The sequence below is a fragment of the Marmota flaviventris genome, chromosome 6 (assembly GCF_047511675.1).
Source record: "Marmota flaviventris isolate mMarFla1 chromosome 6, mMarFla1.hap1, whole genome shotgun sequence".
NCBI classification, from domain to species: domain Eukaryota; kingdom Metazoa; phylum Chordata; class Mammalia; order Rodentia; family Sciuridae; genus Marmota; species Marmota flaviventris.
Window position 1 is genome coordinate 2244911 of NC_092503.1, and position 26188 is coordinate 2271098.

At 47.3% G+C, this 26188-nt stretch overlaps 2 long non-coding RNA genes across 3 annotated transcripts; both read right to left on the reverse strand.

Annotated features, from left to right (window-relative positions):
* Positions 1-817: 817 nt before the first annotated feature.
* Positions 818-12244, reverse strand: LOC114096074 (uncharacterized). 2 transcript variants are annotated; one of them, XR_003583351.2, is made up of 3 exons: positions 11647-12244; positions 8949-11319; positions 818-1581 (listed from the first exon to the last, which is right to left on the reverse strand). It is a non-coding gene; the product is annotated as an uncharacterized lncRNA (long non-coding RNA). The 2 variants fall into 2 exon arrangements; XR_011707683.1 differs by lacking the exon at positions 818-1581 and adding an exon at positions 3547-5798.
* Positions 12245-20759: 8515 nt separating this feature from the next.
* LOC114096061 (uncharacterized) lies at positions 20760-24661 on the reverse strand. Its single transcript, XR_003583349.2, has 2 exons — positions 24481-24661; positions 20760-23555 (listed from the first exon to the last, which is right to left on the reverse strand). It is a non-coding gene; the product is annotated as an uncharacterized lncRNA (long non-coding RNA).
* Between the last annotated feature and the right edge of the window lie 1527 nt (positions 24662-26188).

Here is a 26188-nt window from a genome sequence, read left to right on the forward strand (position 1 = left end):
CCCCAGAGGGCACCAACCCACCACAGCAGCCGGCCCTGGTCCTCCTCCATTCCCACTGCTCAGCTGCCCGTAGGATGCTGCCTGGAGACTCAGTCCTTTTCCTAACATTCATTGTTCCCTGCTGAGAGGCTGCGTGGGCCTGAGTTCCAACCACCCCTCTCCACAGAGTGCTCCCTGGGTACAGGCCACACAGGGGAATAAACGTGTTTTCCCCCTTCTTCCCATGGAGTTTACAGACGCTTGACCAGAGAATCTAAGATGGACGGAGGGAAAACATTCTCCTCCCCTACAGTGTTAGAGTGGGCAGCTAATATTATCTGTTGACTGTCCATTTAATTTACGTCTTTAAGTTAGATTTTGGGGGGATGGGTTGAACCCAGGAAGCCCTCTAGTACTGAGCTACAGCCCAGTTCCTAGCTGTTCTTACATACTAAGATCAGTATGAAGATGTTTTTCTTCTACTCTACTATTTCCCTGAGAATCTTGTTATTTGTTTATTTCTTCGTTTCCCTTCACCGCCTAGCGCACTTTATGAATTTAATTACTTTGTTGCTAAGTGCATGTCTATGAAGAATTGATTGGTTCAAAATCTGTAACCATGGAAACATGGCAATATCTGGTACATACAAGCCTTAGAAATGCACACTTCCAGTGTTCCAGTAGATATGTGCTACTCTTCTACTTGAAGAATTACCATTTTTAAAATTGCTTCAAATTACTATTAGCCTGCTCTCTTAACCCATTACTTAAATGTCTTTGACATTTAGACTCAGAATCTGGCAAATACATCAGGACAGAAATAAATTAACTGAAAACAGTAGATGTCAACATCATTTTATTTATGTGTTCATTTAAAAATGTTTTTGGTGCTGAGGATCGGACCCAGGACCTCACAAGCCAGCTACGTATGTAGGCTAACACTGAGTTACATCTCCAGCCCCACCTTCCAGTGCTATTGTCATTCCAAAATATATATATTCATTCTCTAAAATGTGTATGAAATAGAATATTGCACTGATTTAATTAATGAATCTAAACAATACACAAGAAGATTAAAATACACACACACTTTGGGACATGCACGCTGAAATTCTTGCTGCCTTAATATTTCTTTCATATATGTGTGTGTAGGAACATATACCAATCCTCTTTTTTCTTTGACTTTTCTATATCTGAAACAGTGCTTCCCCACTGGAACAGTTATGCCCTCCCAGAGAACTTCTGACAATGTCTGGACACATGTTTTCTTGGTGGTGGTTGGGGAGTGGGGAGCTCGGTTACTGGCTTCCAGGGGTACAGGCGAGGGCACTGCCGGATGCCCCATGCTGCCTGGAACGGACCTGCACAGCACAGAATGATCAGGCCCACGATGTCAGTAGAGCTGCTGCAGAATGATTCCCCATCTATAATTAGTGTTATGTAAGTGCAATTTGTCAACTTTATAGACGACATTTTGTAAATTTTTTTTGATCCACATGAAATTCCCTCTGCCTTCAAATACATTTCTTCTTTCTCCCTTGGTCAAGTGACTATCAGCTCTTCTGGGCAACTCTAAATTCTGTAGCCAGTGAAACATTGCAACTGTAATAGGAAAAAGGAAACAAAACAATGTTGTTTTTAATGTAAATGTTTACACATAACAGGTTACTTTCAAAATCTAAAAGCTGTTCACACATTAATTTTATCATGAAAGTTTTAAAAAAACTTTTGAATATCTTTAAAATAAGGCCACTTCCAGGTGTCATGAGAGTTTTGGACCAAAAATCCATGTTCTCCATGACTCTGGGCAAATCAATTATCTTTCCTGTTCTCAATAATCTGGAAACATTTAATGTTTTATCTCGGAAAAAAAATAAATTTACAGAAAAGTTGTAAGAATATCACAAATAGCTCCTTACCCAGATTTATCCTTGTCACGACTTTGCCATGTTAGCTTTTTCTATCCACTGATCTATCTGTGCATCATGAACCACCTCAGTGAGAGGCAGAGGTCAAGCTGCTTTGCCCTCACGTGTATGCCCTTAGAATAAGACCATGGCTTCACACGGCACCCTGACGTCTGCAGAGGACACGGAGCGCCACCCCAATGCCATTATCAAGTGGCAGGCTGGCACAACGGGAAGGGAGAAGGGACCTGGTTCTTAGCATTTGCTGGCTCCCGTGGTTAACAGCTCACCACGGTTGATTTCAGGTTACTGACAGTTTAACCAACAGCACAAAAAACTGCGTAGTATCGAAAACCTGGCTCTGAGGGAGTCAGTGTGAACCCACCCAGCCCATCGAATCTGTCATTGGTTCTTTGGTTCCTACTCAAAAATCTCCAGCTGCTTCAACAATATTCTCAATAGCAACATTTCCTCCCAGTTCAAGATTCAGCTCAAAATCATCACTGGTCCTACTTCTTTAGAATCCATGAAGAATAACTTTAGTGTTTTGTTTTGTTTTTGAGACAGCGTATGACTATGTTGTCCTGGCTGACCTCAAACTCACGATCCTTCTGCCTCAGCTCCCTAGTGGCTGGGATTTCAGGCATGTGCCCCCACACCCAGCATTAGTTAGTGTCCTTTAATCTGGAGTGGTCTATCCTTTCTCCGGCTACCACACACTGCTGTTCTTAAGGGCAATATTTTGTAAAATGACCTTCATTTAGGGTCATCTGCTGCCTTCTTATGGGTAGATTTCAGTTATGCATTTGGGGCAGGAGTAGCACCTAAGTCCTGAGGAGGACCACCTCAGAGCACCTGATATCAGCTTGTCCTGTAATTGGTGATGCAATTTCTGATCACTTGGCTAAGTGTGTTTGTCAGGTTTCTCACTGTAAAATTACTCTTTTCCTTTAGTAATTAATATTTCATGGAGTGGCACTTTGAGACTATAAATATCCTCCCCCTCATCAAATTTCCCTATTAATTTTAGCATCTGTGAGCCATTCTCCAGATTGGTGCCAGTGATCCTGACCTACATCCCTGGGTCCCCTCCCCACCCCAATCCAGAGGGATGTTGAGGATATAATGAAGTTCACCTCTAAGGTTCAGCCACACAGGAAGCCATGTTGGCCCCCCACCTTGCTCTGGACCTCTTCCCCAGAGGATCCAGGCACTCAAAGTGAGGGCCTGGGCCTTCCTGCAGCAGCTGTGGGAGCCAGTCACTGGAGATGACCCTCTCCCCCAGGCAAGCCTGGGGACATCGCAGCTTCAGGCGAGGCAACCCCTAATCGCAGCCTCCAGGAGGTGCCAGGCCAGAATCACCCTGCAAAGCCACTCCCACAACTTGGTGGGTAGTAAATTGTCATCCTAAACCAGCGAGGTGAGGAGTAAGCTGTGGTACGTCTGGAGGTGACCAGAGAGCATCAGAGGATGCTTCTTTCCTTGAGTCAGTCACTACTGTGCCAGCTGTAAGAGGGAGAGATTTTTTGGTTTGTTTTTTTAAACTGTATCTCAATGTCTACATTTATTAGTTGGTGTTCTCTGAGGAGGAACTTTGCCTCATTTTATTTATCTACATCAGTGTGGCGCATAGATTTTTATTTTATTCAATAAGTTATAATCCATTTTTCTCATTGTTTTATTTTGCTGCTCAAATTGTCCCACATTTGGCCATTTGGCTTTCCTCCTACCCCCTTGTCCTTGGACATATTTTCATTATTTTTAAGCATGTCCTTAATTTCTGGTTTGATAGGGGACAGTCAGACACCAGTGGTGGGAACACAAGGTTCAGGGGATATCCATAAACTGGGTCCATTCTGCTGACCCCCATATGCTATCTCTTCCAAGAAGCAATTCACCTGCAGCCCTGCCTGGCCAAAGTGGACAGACTGTGTCACATTCCATAGAAAACTACCTGTTATCTGCAGGAGAAATGCCTGAAATAATGTTGCTAAGAGAAATCCGAATTACCTTGAAGGGGGACGCTTTCCACAGACCAGATCCCCAAACTTAGGGAGATAAGGATAATTCCTCCTAATCATAAAATCTGTAAGAATTTAAGAGTCCAATTTGAACTGGTCAGCATGGCCCAAACGTAGAGTTGCCGTGGCAGTGGGGACTTGAAAACATGACATTGTCCTCCTGTCAGCCAAAAGTCAAAAGGTGGACCTGGGTGGGACTCTCTGGAAACTTCCCTGGGATCCCCAATAAAACTGGCGTGCTGGAGGGGCACGCTGTCCCTCTCCTCTCTGAGAGGACCACTCTCCCCATGAGAGCGTCCCCTTTCTCTTTTCCTAGCCCTTCGATGAACTCATGCCTGTTCCCTGAGCAACGTGTCTGAAACCTTCCTGACTTGATGACAGGAATCAGGGTTTGAAGGGGGGTCTTCACACTGCCTCGATTTCCCAGAAGGCCCCAGCCCTGAAACAGGTTCATCTTGTCTTTTTGTAACCCAGCTCTGGAACCAGCCTTTTCTCCCAGGATCCCTATTTCCTTTTAGTGGAGGATGATACTCAGAAACCAAACTTACTACCTCTATTATTCTATGTATTCTTTTAAAAGTTTAAAATGTCACCTTCCATATTTAAATCCTCAATCTCTTCTGATGTGATTTTTTGTGTATGGAGTGAGGAAGGGGTCAAATTTCCCTTTTTGTCCTAGCATTAATTATGTTAAATAGTTCCTTCTTCACCTATATACCTATAATCCTCTCTCTAATGTCAATCAAAGCTCCATAGTTAAGTTGGTTTTCCCTTGGTTCTCTTTTCCGTTTCATTTGTTAGCTGGTCTATAAACACACTGTTCAATATTGGAGAGTGTGTGACAGGTAGGTACAAAGCTAGATATAGACATGGATGAATGTGTTCTGTGAAAACCTTAAAGCAATGATCACCCAGTCCAAGTGAGCGTTCCCCATTCTAATGCTGTCTTGAAGTGCCATCTCCCAGGGGAGGGGAGGGTGGCACAGAGGGTTTTGAAGAAGTAGCTGATTCTAGGTCTGAGGCAGAAAATGTAGAAAATGAATCTAGAACATTTTATCAGAGAGCAACGAAGCTATTAAAGACTACCAGGTGATGCTAATAGGACACAAATATCAAATGGTAGATTTTCCAAGGTCCCAAATGGGACAATTGAGCATCAGTGAGGATGTTAACTGCATCAGATTGAAATAGCCCCCAGATAACAGGAAACACACACACTTACACACATACACTCACACACACCACACACACCTACACACATACACACCACCTACACCTATACTCACACACGCATGCTTACACACACACTCCACACTCACACACACACACACACAAACACCACACACACTACACACACACACACACACAAACACACCACATACACTCTCAGACACGCACTCACATATACATGTGTCTGGCCACCCTGAAGAGATGCTAGGGAATCAACTATTCAAAACTGAGAACAGAGGGAAAGAATGGAGAAACTTAACGCGCCTTTCTTATTCAAATCGTCACTATTCAGGTCCCAGCAGTGTAGACAGAAGGTGTTACTACATAGAAAATTTTGAGCAAGTAAGGAAGAATGACAGAATCCTGCTATTTTTCAACCCCAGGGACTGTCATTGAGCATCATAGACTGCAGCACCTCACATAAAGGCACAAGATGGCATGTTCTTCTTGATGGAAAACTGCCTGTGAGGTTGTTTTGTTACAGAAGCCAAACCTCAGCCTCAGTAAGCCTCTGTGTCCAACTACAAATTTACACAAATACAAAGGAACAGAGGGACATCCCAATCTCCGCGGAGGGGTGCAGTGAATGAAAGCTGGGTGGCCCAATCGCCTGCCGCCTGCCGTGGGGATCCTCAGGGCTCGGAGCTGTGGGCAGTGCCTCCTGGAATTGATGTAAAGAGACATGTTAGCCAATCCCTAAAAAACAAATGCCAAATGTCTTCTTTGATATAAGGAGAGTAACTAAGAACAGAGCAGGGAGGAAGAGCATGAGAAGAAGATTAACATTAAACAGGGATGAGAGGTGGGAGGGAAAGGGAGAGAGAAGGGAAATTGCATGGAAATGGAAGGAGACCCTCAGGGTTATACAAAAGTACATACAAGAGGAAGTGAGGGGAAAGGGAAAAATAATACAAGGGGGACAAATGAATGTCAGTAGAGGGGGCAGAGAGAGAAGAGGGGAGGGGAGGGGAGGGGAGGGGGGATAGTAGAGGATAGGAAAGGCAGCAGAACACAACAGACACTAGTATGGCAATATGTAAATCAATGGATGTGTAACTGATGTGATTCTGCAATCTGTATACGGGGTAAAAATGGGAGTTCATAACCCACTTGAATCAAAGTGTGAAATATGATATATCAAGAACTGTGTAATGTTTTGAACAACCAACAATAAAAAATTAAAAAAAAAACAATGGAGGGACGGTAGCGCTGGGGATGCCAGTGTGGACAGTGAGGCTAGTGCTACAGGAGGCAGGCGGGGTGCAGGGAGGACACGTGAGGCCCACTTGGCCTAGCCAGCAAGGTCTGTCTCCCGACTTCGGAGGTTGTTAAAAAATGCCCATAAAACTGAGCAAAAGACACTCAGCAAACATTTTCAGCAGCAGGTGTCTTGCAGGGCTGAGGCCCTGAGAGGACCAGACACAGCACGGACTCTGCGTCTGCACCAGTGTCCATCTGGGGCCACTTTCCAAACAAGGCTGAAGGAAAGTGGAACCCCAAAAGAAGAAGAGGCCCTGCACAGCTTGGGCTGTGGCGGTCACGAGGTTGGCGGGGCAGGGTCAGGAGAGGGCAGAGCTGCACAGAGCACACCAGGAAATCCCCAGGCTGGTCCTCTATGGGTGGAGCCAGATGTGCCGCGCAGTGGGCTCCCTGAGGCCTGGCGGAGAGCAGCTGTGGGGGTGCCTGTGCACAGATTGACAGAGACCACACAGCACCAGACGGGGAGTCCCAGCCACCACGAGCAAGCAGACCAGTGCTGGGACCCTGGGCCCTGGAGGGAGCACAACAAGGCCACTAGTTATACCCAGGAGCAGGGGCTCTGCCCACCCACCCCACCAAAACCTGAAACCAAATCTTCGCGGGAACCCACTGAGCTGCCTGCATGTTAATTGCTGTGTACTTGCCGGGGAGCCTCCAATACTCCTAGAGAAAGACAGCAGAATCCATTCTCCCTGAACAATGTAGCACTTACAATAACCAGCATGAAAAGTTTCTAAATATAGAAGACGCAGGAAAATGTAAACCATAACCAGAGGGGAAAAGAGTCAAGAAAGAGGCCCCAAATCACAGTTTCTTCAAGGAAATGTGGGAGAACACATATGCAGCTTCTGTAGCAGAGACAGCATAACCATAAATGGAAAAAAGGGTGAACTACTAGCCTTTAGCAACATTAAAGTTTCTTTTCATCATTAGAATCTAATATGTGAGAAAGTGTTCATCTAACCTATACCTGACAAAGGGCTTGTATGTAGAACATTAAAGAACTGCAACTCAGTCATAAAAAAAACAGCTCCAGAAAAGATGGACGAAAGACTTGAACGGATACCTCACCAAAGAAGATAGTGAAATGGCCAGTGAGCACAGAGACTTGAAAAATCTCATCACCCTGTATGTGACGGTCAGCGCACAGTGCTGAAATTTATTCTGCACTCAAATATCTGTTAACGTATACAACACAAAGTAGTGATGAAAAATATAGAATAGACTTCAAACTTGGAGGGTCAATCCAAAAGGATCCAAAACCGATAAGTGAGAGTTTCCAGAAACAACAGAAAGAAGAAAAAAAAAAATGATCTTAGAAAATTAACAAAGTCTCCCTGAACTGAAACATGTAAGTTTATAGCTTGAACAGGTGCCCCAAGTCCTCAGTAATGAATTTTGAATATAATCACAGCAGAACTTTCAGATCTATTTGCCAGGGGTGGTAGGGAGGAAGTGATAGGGCCCTCTACCCCAGCCTTTTCTGTTTTCTGAGACAGGGTCTCACTGGGTTGCAGAAGGGGATCTTGAATTATAATCCTCCTGCCTCAGACTCCCAAGTCGCCGGGATTACAGCCTGTATGTCACACCTGCCAAGCCCTCAGATTTCTATGGATATCTGAAAGCTGTCAGAAAAAGATTGGGGTTCATACAAAGATGAGGAGTGAAATCAAAAGGCCAGGACCTGAGCGATAATATTGCAAGCTAAAAGTCAAGGATCACTGCATTAGAAGTCTGGCAAGAAGCTTATTTCTGATCTAGATTTCTGTAGCTAATGCTGGTGATATAGCCCAGTGGTAGAGCATTTGTGTAGCATACAGAAGGCCCAGGTTTCAATCCCTAGCACTGAAATAAAAAATCAATTGCAACAGCAAATGATCATATAATTCAGTTTGGAAGTTGTAATCGGTCTTCACATGGGTACCACAGGCACAAAATGCTGCCTTTGACTAGCATCTAAGTGCTTCTGTCTTTATCTGCTCTTGGATCTAAGAGCAGTTTTGCATGAACCTTAAAGTCTTAACTACAAGCTGGGAAATGCACCTAAGTTATCCAAATTTTATAAAATTGATGTTAATCATAGCATACAGGCCACTAAATGTTCTTGTTCTATTTGTTGGTCAAAGCAAATATCCTCCCAGCTACTGAGAAGTCTCAACAAGCCAGGCTAAAAGTAGAGGTGGTGCTGTAACAAGGACCAAGGGTGGGAAATTCAGACGGGGTTTTTGTCTGTCTTTTGGTTTGTGAAACTGTGCCTGTGAGAGACAATCCCATGTGTTCGTGGGCACATAGCTCTATGCCCACATGTACATACACATAGACACATCCGCACACATGCACATATATGTACACACACCACACACATCCTATGCACATACATGTACATGCTGCACAGATGGACATGTGTCTGTATACCCGTGTGTGTTGTGTGAAAAGCTCCCGCCTGCACACAACATTGCTGTCCTCTCTCTAATCTATTGAACTCCACAGGTCTCTCTCCTGCTGAAAGCCAGGCATCCATTTCAGGAAAATAAGCAGGAAAAACTGGTACCTTCCCAGAAAGGATCCATGGCCTCTGGGGGACAAACGCCTGTGAATTATTCGTAAACGGTAGACAACGAGGTGACGTGGAGAGTGTCATAGGGAGGTCTGGACCCGCAGCCATGGATCATCTGAGCTGCCCTGGAGCCGAGCCTCAGAGCAGGCGGAGTTTGTGGGTGACCACATGGTCACCTGTTCTAGGCGAGGGGCCTGGGACTATACGTGACTGGACAGAACAACATCCACACCTGAGGGAGGGGAGACCAGGGAGGACTGGCCCAGGACTGGCCCAGGCAGCTGCAGGACGGGACAGATTCAGTGTCCACCTAGAAATAGCACTCTGGTGGCGTCGCCTCAGGGTTCCGGGGCTTGTCTTGATCAGGAATGGTGAGACAGGCAAACGGACAAGGCTGTCACAAGGAGAAGAGCCCCAGCAACGGGGCTTGGCAGGCGGGGGCCGCACAGGATTGGCTGCTGTGTCGTTTCCCAGGGCCTGGGCCAGGGGCAGCCTCCTACGGGCGTGGCTGGACTGGAGTGCGAAAGCCCAACAGGCAGAGGGGCTGCTGCGAGGGTGGACTGACGGCTGGTTGTTTGGCAGGTAAATGTCTCCCCAGGAATTAGCTGATGTCAGAGGAGCGTCCCTCCAGAGTGGGCAGCCCAGGTGTCAAAAAGAAAGGAAAGGAAAAGGAAAACGTGTGAGCAGGAGGCAGAGTGGGCCAGAGCAGCAGGACAGCGAGAGGCCTGACCTGGACTAGGCAGCGCCTGCGGGAGGCTCCCGCTGCTGTGGCAGCTGTGACGGCTGGCTCCAAATTCTTAGCTACTCCTCTCATCGAGATGGGGAGTCCAGGTCTCCTGCTTCTGAATCTGAACGATGGTGACCACCTCAGTCAATGGGTCCAGGAGAGTGCTGCAGGTGGCCCTCCGTAGGCAGGATAAGAGCTTGCTGTTCCTCCTGGTTTTCCTTTAGCACTTATCCTCTAAAGGTCCCCTCCTGAGAAGATTCCTCTGAAATCCAGCTGCCATACCAGGGGACCCCAGAGGGGCCACGTGCAGGCCCTCTGGTGGGCAGTCTCAGCAGGGTTTGTCCAGCCACTATGTGCAAGAGGGTCCCAGTGTGGAGTGCATCCTCAGTGACTGGCTCAATGTGGCAGTGAAGGACAGTCGAGGCAGGTCAGTGGATCTGGGCGCAGGAGAACAGTGGTCCCTATTTCTGGTATACTCTATGAACACAGCGGTGACTTTGCCCCATGTGCACACCATGACGCCTTCAGGGCAGGGTCAAGGCTGTCACTGTACTTTCAGACCCAATGACTTGCTCCAGAGCCCAAGGCTGGTCCAGGTGAAGATGGGTCTAGAACCTTCTTTTTTCCATCCCAACAGGCACCCATTAGTCTCACACACGACTTGGTGTCAGCACCAAGAAGCAGTTCCCCACAGCTTTCAGGTGGATCCCTCCCCAGGAAGCGCGAGCCGTGCCTGGGCCTCTTGGTTTCTAGCTGGCACGTTCCCAGACCTTCCCCAAGAGGCAGCTGCCTGACCTGACCTCTCCCCGTGGCCTCTGCAGGTGCACAGGCCCAGTGTTCTCAGCAGCTGGAGCCCAGTTACTTGTTAGCTTGGCCAAAAGGTCTTGCCTCAGAGGACATTCAGAATCTCCTTTTCACAACAGCCTCTCACTGTTTTTTCTCAGGTTGAAACTAGCCATCAGAGCAACAGGCTCTGGTTCCCAGCTGCAGGGGTGGATGCGAATGTGTGAGCTTCAGGTGAGTCACAGTCCAGAAAGCAGCCCTCACAGTGACGTGCCACCTCCCTCGTCAAATGGACACTTGCACTTCTGTGTGGAGACCATCCAGAGCCACGTGGGCCGCTACACTGCCTGCCACCAGGTCAGCACAGAGCCCTCCTTTGTACCTGGCCCCTGATGCCGTTCAGGCGTCCACCGCAGTCTAGGAGGTCTCCAGGACTTGGCCTGGTCATTCAGAAGGTCCTTGCACGCCTGGGGAGAGGGGAGCAGGCACATCCCAAGGGCTCCTTTACCAACACTGATTGTCCTAAACAGGGAGACCTGCTGGGGCGGGCAGCTCCTCCTGTCTGTAAGGAAGAGCCAACACAGACCCATTGAGAGGCCCAGCCCTTAAGCACTGCCTCAGGGTGGAAGGCCTTCCAGGCCACCAAGGACCACTGGAGGGGACAGAGCCCAGGGGAGGGCCCTCTGCCTGGTTCCTCATCTGTGCCCTTAGAGCCCAAGGTGCTCAGTGGAATGAGAAAGGAGGATTCACCCTAACGAGCTCGGGGTTTGATCTCAAAGGTGAGACCAGGTTTCCAGCTGACTCCACCAATTTAATAAACTCCTCTCCAGCTCAAGATCTTGGCAAAGTTAAAGCCTGTGGAGACAGAGGGAACACTTGGTTTATTCTCATGTTGAAGTCCTAACCCTCCTAAGTCTTGGGGGTGCAAGGATGAGGGAGGGGTGATTAGGGTTGGGGTGGGTCCTCATGATGGGATTAGTGACCTTACAAAATGGACCCCAGAATCTTTGTTGCCCCCTCCACCATGTGAGGCCCAGCAAGAAGGTGCTGCTTGTCGTAGGTAAGTTTTAAACTTGTTCCTTTCCCATTGAAGTGTTCTTAATTTAATCCATGAAAAACTGACAACAGGGATTAATAGGGAAACAAGAGCGATTAACAGAGAAAAGAAGATAGCCATCTTACCCCTTGAGGGAGGCCGCCGTCTTGCCGGGCAGAGGAGGCCTCCCAGGTACCAGCCCCTGTGGCAGTGTGTCTGGGCCATGGCATGCCCCAGGTCTCCTCCCCCAGTGGAAAGATCTTTCAGGTTGAAAGTGGGCAGAAGCTACAGAAGCTGTTTCCGTCCCCCACTGCAGTTGCGGTCCCCACGCAGACTTCCTTTAAACTTACCAGAGGGCAGCCTTTCAAAGCCACTACTGTGTCTGCAGAAGGTTTGTTTTTCTAATTCAAAACGTGTCAAAGAAATTCATTTGTAATGGGCTATTTCCCTCTACCTCACGATGGACCAGGAGGGCGCTGACTGCCCGCACCTTTGACCCCAAGTCCTGGCTGGAGGGCCTGGATTGTGAGTGGGTGTCTCTTCCAGCACAGAAGCATCTCTCAAGGACCAGGAACTCAGAATGCAACCTCAGAAGAGGAGGCCGTCTCCCAGGCTCCCTGGAGGGCGCGGCTGCCGAGGTCTCCTTCATGCTCACCAACCCTTGAACTTCCCACTTCTCTGGTTCTGTGGAGCTCCTTACTTCTCCTGCCTGTAAAAAGCCCAAATCAGCGCTGCAGATGTAGCCCAGAATAGAGCCTGGCACGCGTGAGGCCCTGAGTTCCGTTCCCAGCACCAAGAAGAAAGAAAGTCAGAACAGAGCTCAGATCTTGCCCTACTGTCAGGGCTTTTTTTTTTTTTTTTTTAATAGTAATTTTTCTATTTCCCTTTTTCAGTCCTGGAATCAAACCCAGGGCTGGGTAAGTGCTGTACCCCACAGCCGCCCCTCAGGCCCTAACTTCCTCATATCTGGCTGTGGTGTAAGATCTTTGCGGGCAGACCACGCTTCCCTGGGAAGCGGCTTCAAGTCTGCCCTGCAGATGACCCTGAGCTAGGCTGAGCTAGAAGTCTCACACCCAGGGCCTTAGACAGGGTGGGCACACAGACAGGCTGGGAGCCTCAGTCACGGACTAAAACCAAGATGGATCTCATCAAGACCGAGACAGCATCAGACCCATCAACTCCCAACGCCCTTGAACACCCTGCTTGTGACCAGCTGGGGAGACAGATCTGAGCAGGCCTCTTGCTCCCCTGTTGGGAGCAAGACATTCAATAAAGCTCTTTCTTTTAGCCCTTGTTTGGTTGACCTTGGACTTTCCAACTTTGAGAACTGTGAGAAACACGTTCCCGTTGTTTATCAGCCTTCTGATTTTTGCTACAGCAGCTGAGCGGGATAACACCCGTGCCCAACATGCATCAGAAAACATGTTCTTTACTCCTATTTGAATTACAGTGTTCAGATGTCGACTTACAAAGTGTGCAGAGTTTTCAAAATTGGTTTACAAGTCTGAGGGTGAAACCTTTGCATTCTACTGTGTCACAGTCCAGTGCCAGCGGAGATTAGGTCGGCTTCTCAAGTGGGTAAGAGGCAGGTGGCAGGTGTTTGAAGCCGAGTTCTAGAGCAGAAAGGCTTCCTCACCACTTGTCTGCCACCTGGCCTGACTCAGAGGATGTTGAGCTGGGGTGGTGGCCTCTTGGTGTGGCTTAGGCTTCCTTGTACCTGACAGGCTTAGGGGAATGGGCAGGCCATGGGGTGAGTGCTCCTCTTTGGGAGATGGGGTACTTGTGACCAGCCTTGAGACCCGAGGTGCTTCTGACACTCTGCTGGCTGAAAGGGTCTCGGCACAACCGTCTTCAGGAGGATGGACTATAAAGCCCATTTTTCCCTGGAATGGGGTACAGTGATCTGTGATCTTGCTTCAAAACTGCCAGCAGAGATGACCTTCCCTGTTCTCAATCCATCCAGTTACAATGTGGCCCGGTAGGAGGGCACAGCTTGACCTAGGGCACCTCTCCATTGCCCTCCCAGTGGACGGAGGTACCTGGCATGTTTCACGCCCTGACAGGCTGTACACCAGAGCGGCAGGACTTTCTTTTAAGTCTTCACAACAAGAAGAGTCTTCTTCCTTATAACAGGGATTCCTACCCTAACCCCAGTGACCACCTTTCTCCCCAGGGTGCTTCTAGAGCTCTCGGGGATTGGTGGGTACACACAAAATACTTTCCATCAGTGACCTCATGGCCTGAAGACTTCTTGGCACATTTATTGAAGTATGATTTTCAAAAAGTTTAATTATAGTTCTCATACAAGTGTGTGGTAAGTGCACGTCAAAAGCCCGGTCATATGGAAAACATCAGGATGGTAAAGTTAGCTCAAGAGAGCCTGAGAGACCATTTTCTGAAGAAAGATGAGGAATGAGATTGTTAGTGACAAAACTGTTTGATGCCCTGGAGGGGAGTAACACTTAACCTTTGGAGTTATCTTTGCTAAGGGACATAAGTACTTTGCATTGTAACCAACTGTAAGAGTTAACATACAACTCCATGGAGCCCTGATCAATAACAAATGCTAAGCCAAACAAAAGGCAGATCCCCCTAAATCAGCAGTTCCCCAAAGGTGATCAGCAGACCCTTGGAAATGATCTCATCCCCACAAAAGATCAAAATCATTTTTTTTCATTTTTTATTGGTGCATTACAATTAGGCACAATAGTGGGATTCTCTGTTATATTCGCACGTGCACATAGCATGTACTGGGCTCCCATTCTCCTGTATCTCCCCTTCACGCAGCTGGAATGGGATAACACCTGTACCTTCCCAGTCCCCTTTCTGGTCTTCCCTCTATTTTCTCTGGGTCCCTTTTCTTTCCAGCTCCCACACATGAGAGAAAACCTGAGTCCTTGACTTTCGAGACTGGCTTATCTGACTTAGAACGATGTTCCCCAGTTCCATCCACTTTCCTGTAAGTGACTAGACTCCAATCTCCTTTATGGCTGAGTACAACGCCCTGGGGTGCGTGCACCACCTTTTCTTCATCCATTCACCTGTTGACAGACTCCTGATCTGGTTCTGTAACTTGGCTAATGTGAATCACGGTGCTAGGGTCGTGGGTGTGTGTATGCTGAACCACCCTTACACCCCTGAACTGAAACCAGATTATTATGATGGACAGTCTTCTTTATGCATTTTTGAATACAAATTGCTAATGTTTTAATTAAGGATTTTTACATTTCTGTCCATCAAGGATATTCGTCTGTAGTTTTCTTTCTCTGATGTGTTCTTATTTGGTTTTGGCATCAGGGCGATACCGGCTCAGAGGATGAATTTGGGAGTGTTTCCGTCTTTCTACTTCATGGAAGGTTTAGAGGAGCAGTGGTGTTAGTTATTCTTTGAAAGTCAGGTAGAATTTAGCTGTGTATCATCTGGTCCTGGGCTTTTCTTTGTTGGAATGGAAGACTTTTTATTACTAATTCAATCTCATTGCTTATTACTGATCTGTTTAGGTTTTCTGTGTCTTCTTGATTCAATTTTGGTAGGTCACATGTGTCTAGAAATTTGTCCTTTTTCTCTAGATTTTCCATTTTATTAAATATGATTTAATGACTCTGTAGGTTTCAGAGATATGTATGGTAATATCTCCTTTTTAGCATTTAATTTTATTAGTTTGGGTCTTCTATTTTGGTTAGTTTTATCTAAATATTTATCAATCTTATTTATCTTTTCAGAGAACCAAGTCTTTGTTTCATCGATCCTTTGTATTATTTTTGTATTCTCTATGTCACTAACTTCAACTCTTGATTATTTCCTTTCTTCTACTGATTTTGAAATTGGTTTGTTCTTTTTTTCTAGGGCTTTGAGATGCATCATTAAGTTGTTTATTAGGGATCTTTCTGATTTTCTTATGTAGGCACTCATAGCTATAAACTTTCTTCTTAGAACTGCCTTCTCTGTCCCAGAGATTCTGATAATGTTTCTATTCTCATTTGATTCTAGAAATTTTTAAATTTATCCCTTTATTTCCTCTCTTATCCATTCATTGTTAAAAATATACTGATCAATCTCAATTTGTTTATGTAGTTTCTATGGCTTTTCTTACTGTTTATTTTATTGTATTATGATCTCATAAAATTCAAGGAATTTTATTGATTTGTTTGTATTTGCTCAGACTTGCTCTGTGTCCTACAATAAGGTCTATTTGGGAGAAGTTTCCACAAGTGGCTGAGAAGAAGGTAAATTTAGCTGTTGGATGAAATATTCTATAGATGTCTATTAGGCTCATTTGATTTAAGGTATTTTTTTTAGGTCTAATAAGTCTTTACTGAGTTTATGTCTGACCTGTCCATTGGTGAGAGGAATGTATTGAAATTACCCAGTATTATTGAATTGGGATCTTTTGAGTTTTTACATCAAGTAGTTAGTGCTTGTTTTATGCACACTGATGTTTGAGACATAAATATTTTTACTGACATTATATCTTCTCATTGGATTGTTCCCTTTACCAGTATGAAGTGATTTTTTTTTTGTCTCTTATTAATTTTTGTTTGAAATCTGCTTTATTGGATATAAAAGTAAATACTCCTGCTTGTTTTTGGTCTTCATCTGCATGGAATATCTTTTCCCATCTTTTCACTTTCAGCCTGTGAATGACTTTGCCTAAAGATGAGCCTCTTGAAAACAACATATACTTGGGTCTTGCTTTTTAATCCAATCTACTGTCTTAATTGGAGTGTTGTGAACATTTATATTCAGTGTTATTAGAGGGCGATGTTTATTATTTCCTTCTCTGATTTATTTCTAATGTTTAATTTGGTCCTACTTCTCATTTGCTTAGTTATGTTTCTAATGAGATTCATCCCTTTGGGGGTTCTGAAGACTGTTTTTAACTTCTTTTTGTATACAGTTTCCTTAAGTACAGAAATTTAGTGCATTATTTGGTTGTGAATTCTTTTAGTTTATGCTTATCTTATTTCTTCTTCAATTCTAAAGAATAGCTTTGATGGATATAGCAATCTTGGTGTGCAGTTAGTTTCTGTTAATTAGAGTCTGCTGAGAAATCAGAAGTAATTCTGATTGGCTTACCTCTAAACGAGACCTCATGTTTTTCTCTTGAGGCTTCAAAATTATTTTTGTAATACCTCCAAGATGTCTTTGGCCCTTTTTGGCTGTTTTGGCATTTATATTAGTGGTGGGTACCACTGCAGCAACCAAGAGTTGTGACACCAACCACATAGTATTGATCATTGCCTTGTTGATGTCTCACTCCCAGGCAAGGAGAAGAGGTCAATTTGACATGCCAGTGTCCTTGATGAGGATGTAAAAAGTGTTAACTTTATTAGCCTTGATCTTTGTGTACACATTACCAAACATTGTGTGGGATGAGAATGGCCCTGCGCTCTTTACTGCACTGAAGTATGTTGTCTCCCTCAAGGTGCTTGGGTGCTGAGCCAACCTCGGGGCACCGTTGTTAGTTGAAAAAGCAACTGACAGATGAGATGATTATTTGGACATCAGTATTTAGAGTATTTTTCCAAAATGAGTGCAGTTAGTGTGTTATTTTAAGGAAAACAACTAACAGTATTTGTTGTCAATGATAAAAGTGGAGTGCTCAAGTGAAAACTAGAATTTTGGAAAGCTGTGTCTGCCACTGTGAGCTTAAAAGCTTTCCCATTCCCAAAGAATCTTCTGACCAGGTCAGTGGTGGCATTAATGAAGACGATTCCTTGGGTCGGGTATGATGAGACATGGTAGCAATGGGAAACTCTGAGATCTCAGTGAACCAATATCATCCAAATGACCCAAGTGTAGTGATACTAAATCATGCATGGTGTGATGGTTTTGATGCTGTAACAAATTGCCACAAACTCATAGGTGTACAACAGCACGATTCTCTTATCTGACAGTTCTGCAGTTTCAGAGCCTGATCCGAGTCTCCTTGGGCTTAGGTCATAGTATATATTGGACCATTCTCCTTTCTGGAGGCTCCACAGGAGAATCTGCTTCCTGGTCTTTCCAGCAGCCAGAGGCCACAGCATTCCTTGGCTCATGGACCTCTTCTTCCAATGCATGAAGCCAGGAGCAGTGGGTTGGGTCCTTTCCACGTGGCATCCCTCTGGTCCTCTTCTGTAGTTACCTCTTCCTCTCAAGGTCCTTACCAATTGCATTTTGCAAAAGTCTCTTTTGCCGTGTAAGGAACAAATCCAGGGTTCTGGTGAGTAGCAGGCCAGTGACTTTAGGGGCCATGACTTTGACTATTGCACACGGGCAGAAATTCACTCAAAGTTCTAGATGGTGCTATGCGTTCTAAAGTCCGAATGGGAAAAGAGTGATACAATTTCAGATTCCACAGGGCAGCTGAAAGTTTAGAGTTTTTGTTTATATCTAAAAAGCTGTTAAGTCCTCCTCCCCTCTCCACCTAGATATCTGTGTGGAGCTGAATTTTCATTATCAACTTTAATTAAACAGCATATTTCAGTGATCGAATGCAGGAGCAAATATAAGAATCAACTTTCTTCTATTATACCTGACATCAAAGAGATTTGCAAAACTGTAAAGTAATGTTTCTTTTTTTACCATGTTAATTTTGCTATACAAAATGTTTTTAAAGACATAAATTTTAATAAAAACGTGACTTTATAATGGGCTCATTATAAGAGTTTTTAATTTATCAATTTTAAAATGTTCTCTGATTTAAATTTTTAATAAGCTAGATGTCATTAAATATAATGCATATAAGCAGAGGTTCTTTGGGGGCCTCAATGACTTTTTCAGTTCTTATTAGTGTATCATAGTTGTACATAATACTGTATAATCACTCAAGCATAGAATACAATTTGCTCCAATTCAGTCCCAACTTCCCCTTTCCCGCCCCTCCTCCTCCCCTATCCTTTTCCTCTATTCTATTGATCTTCATTCTATTTATTTATACTTTTTAAAAATTAGTGTCTTATAGATACACATAAAGGTGAAATTCACTGCGGTGTATTCAAAGGGACCTCAATAATTTTTAGGAGTATAAGGGATCCTGAGACCAAAGGTTTAAGGATGGCTTCATATAGAATAAATGAATCCTCATGAGATGATGTTTCCAGATGGCTTTGGAGGGACCTGTCCTCGTCCCCTGTGCTGTTTCTTGACAAATGTTTTCAAGATCTCCTGTGCTGTAGATTGGGGAACAAGGGTGAGCCGACTTGGGGTGCTGGGCCGTGTCGCCATGACCCACTATTTAGCTGTGCCCCTTTAACACACTGTAAGCTTCGCAAGGCTTGACTCCCTTCCTCTGTGAGGTGGGCACGACACCTGCTTTGTCTAGATCGGGGGTTGTTAGAAAGCTAAGCAGGATGATGAGAGGAAAATGTCTTCTGACTGAGAATTTGCTGGGTAAGCTGTTCTTTTTAATCTAACCTACAGAATAAAATCTGTGGACAAAGTGCTCCTGGCTGAGTGGATAAGGGAGCTAAACAACGCGGAGCAAGCACAGACCAATTTAGTGCCTCTCCCAGCCACAGCACGAAGGTGGCAGTCAGAACGAGGACACAGCTCTGTCCCAAGGCGCTTGTGTGTGCTTGTGTGAAGAGGCTGAATCAGGACAGGACAGGAGTGGGGACTCAGAAGAAGCTGGGCCTGCCCCGAGTTCTGGCAGATGGACTCCAGCGGGGACGCCACATGAGGCCAGCGCTTTAGCAGGGACAGGTGGGGTCCCTGGGACCCTCCGCTCCTTCTGGCTCATTTCTGGACTGCAGTCTGTGCTGGCCCAGGGCGACCCTGCTCTGGTCGGCTCTCCTCCCCAGCAGCCCCTGCAGGCTCTCTCCCCCTCTGTTTGACGTCTGTCCTGCTGGACACCCACCCACAGGGCTGCCCCAGCAGTGGGGAGCCGGCGGGCAGGCGTCCCGGGACTCCCGCAGACGCCCACTATGAGGGAACCTTGCTTCCTTTAAACTAGCAGAGGCAAGTCATGAGTCGTCACCTTTATCTGGTCCAGGGAAACTATTCTGTGACTTAACCAGCTTCCCAAACCAGAGTCTGCCCCAAGGAAAAGAGAAAATTACTTTAATGACTAGCTATACCTTGAAGAAGGAGCAAAGTAGCATTTAGAACAAATAGAGTCGCCTTGTAAGTCTGTAGCCAAGTGCTTGCAAGAGATTAAAGGGAGATGAGAAGAGATATAAAATACAGGACCAAAATAGCAAAATAAGAAAGTCCTTTCATCCTAAATTTGACTTATAAATGTCATTGAACTCATGATTTTTTTTTTTTTTTTTTTAGGAAAACAAAAACAACCAAAGGAACAAAGCTTACTTCTTAGCTCTGTCAACCAAGCAGGGTTAGAAAGTCAGCATCCCTCAGGCCAGGACTGCCACCTCCGAGGGCCCAACTCCATCAGAAAGGACAGAGCTCTTCTGAGCAACATAAGGTGGGAGAAGCAGTATTTGAGGATAAAAAGTGTCATGGTTCAAAAATGGATTTTTGAAATAACAAATGACAAAAGCTATAATGAAAACCTAAAATGATGGCCCCAAACAACTCAAAAGTCAAATGCATAGAACCCCAAGACTGGCCAGAGTGCTCTGGAGGTGGTGCAGGGGATATGCACCTGGCTGTTGCCTTACGATGTGACCTGATCAGTGGCCCCAGGTTTGTGATTCACTGAGGGTGGTTGATAAAGAACAGGAAGAATAATAAAGGGTTTTTGCTCTGTTTGCAAGTTTCCTGAATACTTGATTCCTGTCATTCCCTTGATTGCTAAGGGCAACCAATGAGAATCTGTTCTCTGGAATACTATGCTTTCGGGTACTTGAACCTGTCTGATCTCCTGATCCACTGTAGTTATTATTATTATTATTATTATTATTATTATTATTATTATTATTGGTGCTCACAAGTCATTCCATTCCTCTATCAGGAGCCCTTTGAGAAGCTCCTGGGTCCCTGCAGCTCAGCCCCAGCTGCCTTCCGGCCTCCTAGCTTTCCCCCATCACCATGCTCTGGTCTCGTTGCCCCTTCTCCCTGACACTGGAACAGCCAATTCTCCAAGGAGCTCTGGATTCTTGGAGAAAATGTGTATTTAGAAACCATACTTTTGGTCCTAGGGGGTGCTTAGTGCCCCTGGGGTGGTCATTATTACCAGGCCTTTCAGTAGACATGGCAAAGTGATAAAGTCTTGTTTGTTTGTTATATTAAAAGGCACACACACACATCATGAGTTCATAGTGAGATTTACAATTCAATTTTAGCATGATAAAACTTTTGCTTAATTTTGAATTCATTTCTAAATTTGTTTAATTTTATTTTTATATTTCCATTCTCTTATAACACCCCCAGTAGCATTAATATCATCACTTTGTTTGTTTTGTTAATTTATTTAACTACACGATAACAATGCTATATAATTACAAAATGGAAACTGAAAGCAGTTTAATATGCTTTGCAGGGATTTTTGTTTTTGTTTTTTGCTTTAGGATGTGTCCATTAGGAAACGCAGTCAAAGCGATGTTTTAAAGTCACTTGAAATAATGCTCTCTGTGGTTAAGCAATCTTCCCGATACCTAATTCCATACATTTCCTCGACTTTGCTTTTAGTTTTCAGAGGTTGCCAAGAATTAAGTTTTGTTGTATAATCATAAAAACGGTCATGTTCAAGGTCAAATACACAAAGCAACTGCATTCAGGGGGCTTCCCCCCACCCCTGGGTCTGCTCCTCCACCCAGAACCACTTCTTTGAGTTGCCAGGGTGGGTGGCGCACCGTCCCCCAGTGCTGGGCAGGCGTAGCCCCTTATGTTGCTCACACTTTCTGTGGGTCCTGACTCTAGACAGCTCCCGTGACGTCTGGGGTCTCGGCTGTCTCAGTCCATCTTCTGTGGCTAGGGACACGACACCACAGACCGGGCAAAATGTAAAGAAGGGGGGGTTCATTTAGCTCCTGCTTTTGAGGGTGAAAGTCCAGACAGTGAGGGGCTGGCTCTGGGGTGGCCTTCCTGCTGGCAGGCTCTGGAGGGCACAGCCTCACATGGCGGAGAGGAGCAGTGGGGGCTCACATGTGCACATTTCCTCTGACCCTCTCCCGGGCCACCAGGATTCCACCCTGAGGGCTCTACCAGATGACTTTATGTAATCCTCAGACCCCTCCCCTACCTCCGTGGGCCATTAATTTTCCACCCTCTTGACATTCACCATGGGGACTGGGCTTCAGCATGAGTTTCAGAGGGGACAAACCGTAATGGGGACATGGCGCAGCTGGAGGTTGGAACCAGGGAGGTGGTGGATGCTGGCTGAATGCTGTTCCAGGCTGAATGCTGTTCCAGGCTGAATGAACGCTGTTCCAGGCAGGCCTCCCACGTGTCTCTGGATACAGGTTAGTGTGTACCTCCTCACAGCCTGTTGGCTGGTTTTCTCAAAAGAGAGGAAGCCAGGTGGGGGCTGCCCCACGGTGGAAGCCACACTATCCTTGCTGTGCTCCTCTGTCCAGGAGCCGAGAATCCCATCCCCATCTTTGGCAGGGTCTGGAAGGATCCCCGTGTCTTGATGTGGCAGCAGCTGGATTATGAAGAGCAGATGGGGCTGCAAAAATGTCACTGCACTGTGCTTTTGGGAAATGTAAAGCCCTACAACATGTTAGGGTTTGCTTTTTTTTTTTTTTTTTTGGTGCTGGGGATTGACCCCAGGGCTGCTCACCCACTGAGCCACATCCTCAGCCCTTTGTATTTTTTATTTTAAGATGGGGTCTTAAAATAAAAAAAAAAAATGTAGCTCATCAGCCAGGCGGAGCTGGTGAGGCCAGAAGTGTTATCTGCGAGGAGAAGAGAACAAGGGAAAGGAGGCAGGTGACCAGGAGAAGGCCTTCCTCAGCTTATATCACCAGCTCAACTGCAGAGACGCGGTCACGGTGACCCCCGGTGTGGCTATGAGAGCCTGAGACCCCAGGTTGGTGCAGTGAAGAGGGGGCCACGTTGCTCCCCTCATCCCCGCCAAGACGCAGGCCTAGAGCTATACCTCCGGCAGGTCCCCACCAGGAGCCCTGCTTTCCCTCTGTCTCAGCGAAGGTCCCCAGCCTTTGAACTAGGAGGAGAGGCAATGCTGAGCTCTTCTAGGGACAGGGCACCGTGGGAAAGATGATGGCATCTTCTGTTTCAATCACCACGACCCTCTATGGAGAATATTGCTTTCCTGTCCTGCAAATGGGGAACTGAGCTTTGGAGAAGTCAATTAACTTACCAAGGGTCACACAGCTCCTCAGTGGGAGAGGCTGAACTTAACCCCGAGTTGCCTGCAATTAACCAGGTGCTACCTCTGCTCCCTAAGGAGACTTCTCCTCAACCCTGTGGCCCTCCACCACATCAAGAGCGCTGTGGGCTTTGTCCCTCTGGTTTGCAGGAACCTTGTCTTGCCCACCTTGGCCAGGATGGGCGTTGTGCTGAAAGGCAACCTTGGTATGTGCTTGGAACCCAACTGGCAAGCTCTCCTGTAGCTCCCGTTGGCCATTGTTCCTGAAGCTCCCAGGACTCCAGCGTCAGGCTCATTCCATTGCTGGCACACACACAGACCTCCCGTTAGGTCTGTGCCACCCTTGTGCATCTGGTTACGCTGTCCTTCCACACGGAACGCAGAGAGCCCTGGCCATAAGTGCCTTCCTCTAGGTGGGGGTCTCTGCCCACTCCTTGCCCTCGGTTTTCTCACCTGGTTTTCAGTGCTCTTCCTCCTCCCTCCTCGGTCATGGTAACTCTACCACTCCTTGCGCCAGTCCTGATTAGCTGCTCTTCTGCCACCTGGGAGGGGTGTGTTCCCACTCTACTGGCGTCAGGTGTGGCATCTCACTTGTTTTGGTTAAAGGAATTTCAGTGAAAAATTCGACGTTATTGCTGGCAAGTCTGGGCCACCATGGGGTCCTGCCATTGTTCTGCCCTTTGAATGGGCAGTAGATTCATCCTGGGTTCAGAGTGAAGAAGACCATGGGCCGGGGCAGCCAGGATTACCAGCACAGGACAAGTTTCATGCTGGAGTCAATCACACAGACTTGGGAGTTATCTGTTACTGCAGTGAATCTGACAAAAATCCACATGAGAACTGGAAACAAGGAATCAAAACCGAGAAGATGATACGTAACAAAGCCTCCATAGAGGGCATTAAAGGGCATCTGTCCATGGAAATGCCCATTGCAGCCTGCCCTTGCCCCCTCCAAGGACATGCTGCTACGAAAGCTACCCTGGTCTCTTCAACCTCATCATCTGAACCTTCTCACCCTGTGTTGTGGGAACCGATAAAGTTACTGCGCTGGCTCCTGACCAGCTCCCGGATGCCCTTGTTCCTGTGAATGCTCTCCAGCCCCCCAAACTGTGCCCAAACTCCTCCTCAGCTGCCCCAGGAGCCACTCTTCCTCTCCTTCTTCCTTACACAAACATCTACTGGACACTCACTCTGAATGGCACTCCGTTTAGGGGCTTGCTAAGAGGACATTATGGACAGATGTCCCAGGTTCACATCCAGGTTCTGGGGGTTTCAAATTATTTGGAGTCCCCTCTTTAAAAGAAGAATGCAAAATTACGAATACCGAATGAGGTACAGGCCTTGAAGGGCTCATGCGAGCAAGAGGGCCGAAGCTGACTCTTCCCTCACGTCACGGCCAGTGCCCTTATGGGACAGGGGGCCAGTGCCCTTATGGGGCAGGGGCCAGTGCCCTTACTGGGGAAAGGGAGGGCGAATGTGAAGAGGACATGGAATTCTCAGGTGATGGAGAGAGCTAAGTTGAGAAAAAATGAGGCCACACAACAGGAAATAGCTGGGTGGCTCCTTCAGAGTGGGAGGTGACATTGTTGAATTCTAACTGAGCCCTGTGGACTTGGAAAATGGCAAAGGTAAGAAAGCCCCTCACTCTCTGGGTTCTGGAAAATGGCTGATTGCCAAGGATGCCCCTCCCCCATATGACCTGGATAGAGGCACAGATGCCCCCCCCCCCCCCCCGAGTCTGCCTGGCACAAGGCTCGACACTCACCCTCCAGATCCCCTTCTCTGCCTGTGGGTGACGAGCTGGACCGCCGGTGCCCGCTGTGAAGGGGAGCAGAACATTGCACCAGAACCTTGGGAAGGCTTCACTAAGGGCCTGGCTCACCTCGGGCAGGTGGAGGTGGGCCCCTGAGAGGAAGCTGCTCTCAGGGTAAGGCCATGAAGCCACGCCCCAACCCACAGTCTCCCCCCTCTCTACACAGAAGCCCTACCCCCTTCTGTGGAGCCCATGGTCCCCTCCCACTGCCCACTGCCGCCTGCCCCAGTCCATCCCACCCCAGTCCATCCCAACTCTCCATGTCCAGAGTTGGGTTTCTGTTTGGTAGGGGTTAAAACTGGCTTCTCTGAGAAGATATTTAAACAGACAGGACTGTGGGTGAGGGGAGAAGTAGGATTCTGGGAAATATTTTTGTTTTTAAAAGAAAGGAGAAGGAAGAGGAAGGAGCCATGGGGGCATGAGCTGGGGGTGAGGGGGTGAGACGGAGTTAAAGAGGCCAGAGAAAAGGAAGTGAGGAGGCCAGGGAAGGGGAAAGGAGGCCTGGTCAGCCCTCCTGCAACTCCTCTGCAGATCATGTGTTCATTGAGTACCTACTACATGCCATCACTGTGCCAGGTGGCAGGGCCGAGGTGGTGGGCAAGATGGACATGGGCCTTACTCTGCAGTCTAGAGGAAAAGACAAGTGTTAACCACATCTTATCTCAGACAGTCTGAGTGTTATTGGATAACACTGAGGCCTGCAGGAGAGCAGATTACAGGCCACCTGATTTAAAGTCACAGGAACCTGAGGAAGCCAGTTTTACTCAAAATGCACCTGTGACTGTCCATGTTGTAGTTGTGGGTGTGTGAGGAGCACAGGCTGGGGCACCTGTGCAGTTTGCCACCTGGCCAGGCAGGTGGGTGGGTGCAGAAACTGGACAGCAGGGTCTTATGGAAGAGGGCGAGGCCTGGCCGAGCACAGGAGGCTGAAATCCGGGACCTCTCCATGCACCCACCACAGACAGGCTCATGCCCCTGTCTGTCATTCTCTGAGGGAGTAAGTCTTCTGCATCACTGGGAGCTTCAGCAGACGGTTTTCCAAGTCTTGTCCCCCAAGGGCTTCTTGTCGATGTCAGAGAGGTGCCGTCCTAGTCTCTGGGACAGGTGGACTGGGGTGCAGGTCGTGAAGGCCAGTAAACACTAGCAGTGCTAGTGACATCGCAGATGCAAGGGCGACTGAGAGTTTACAGAGAACGACCCTTCAGATCCCACCCTATCTCAGGGACGTCCCTGCAGAAGGAGGTCACAAGGACCCGGGCACCCAGAGCTGTTCTGCAAGGAAGAGGTCTCTGCTATGTGCGGGGGCAGGCTCAGGACCGCTGGAGCAGTGGGTGGACAAGGGGACGCTGCGGCGGGTCAGCTTCGGGTCGCGGGCATGGGTCAGCTTTCCGGGGTGGCGAACGGCTGGGGCTGCAAGCGAAAAGGTGGGCCAGGTCGGGGCTGCGGGCTCCGGGGCCGCAGAGCTGCTGGAGATGGTGGCGTCTGTGCGTCCGGAGGCGGCGAGGGGACGCTCTCACAGGCCCTGGGGCGGAGGCCAGCAAGCCAAGCCAGGCGCCCACGCCACTCTGGCCCCTCCGCGGGCGAGCGCCCTCCGGGCCGGGGCGTGACTTCGGGCGGGTCCGCTGGGCAGGAGGGTGTGGCCAGGGCGCTGGGGGCGTGC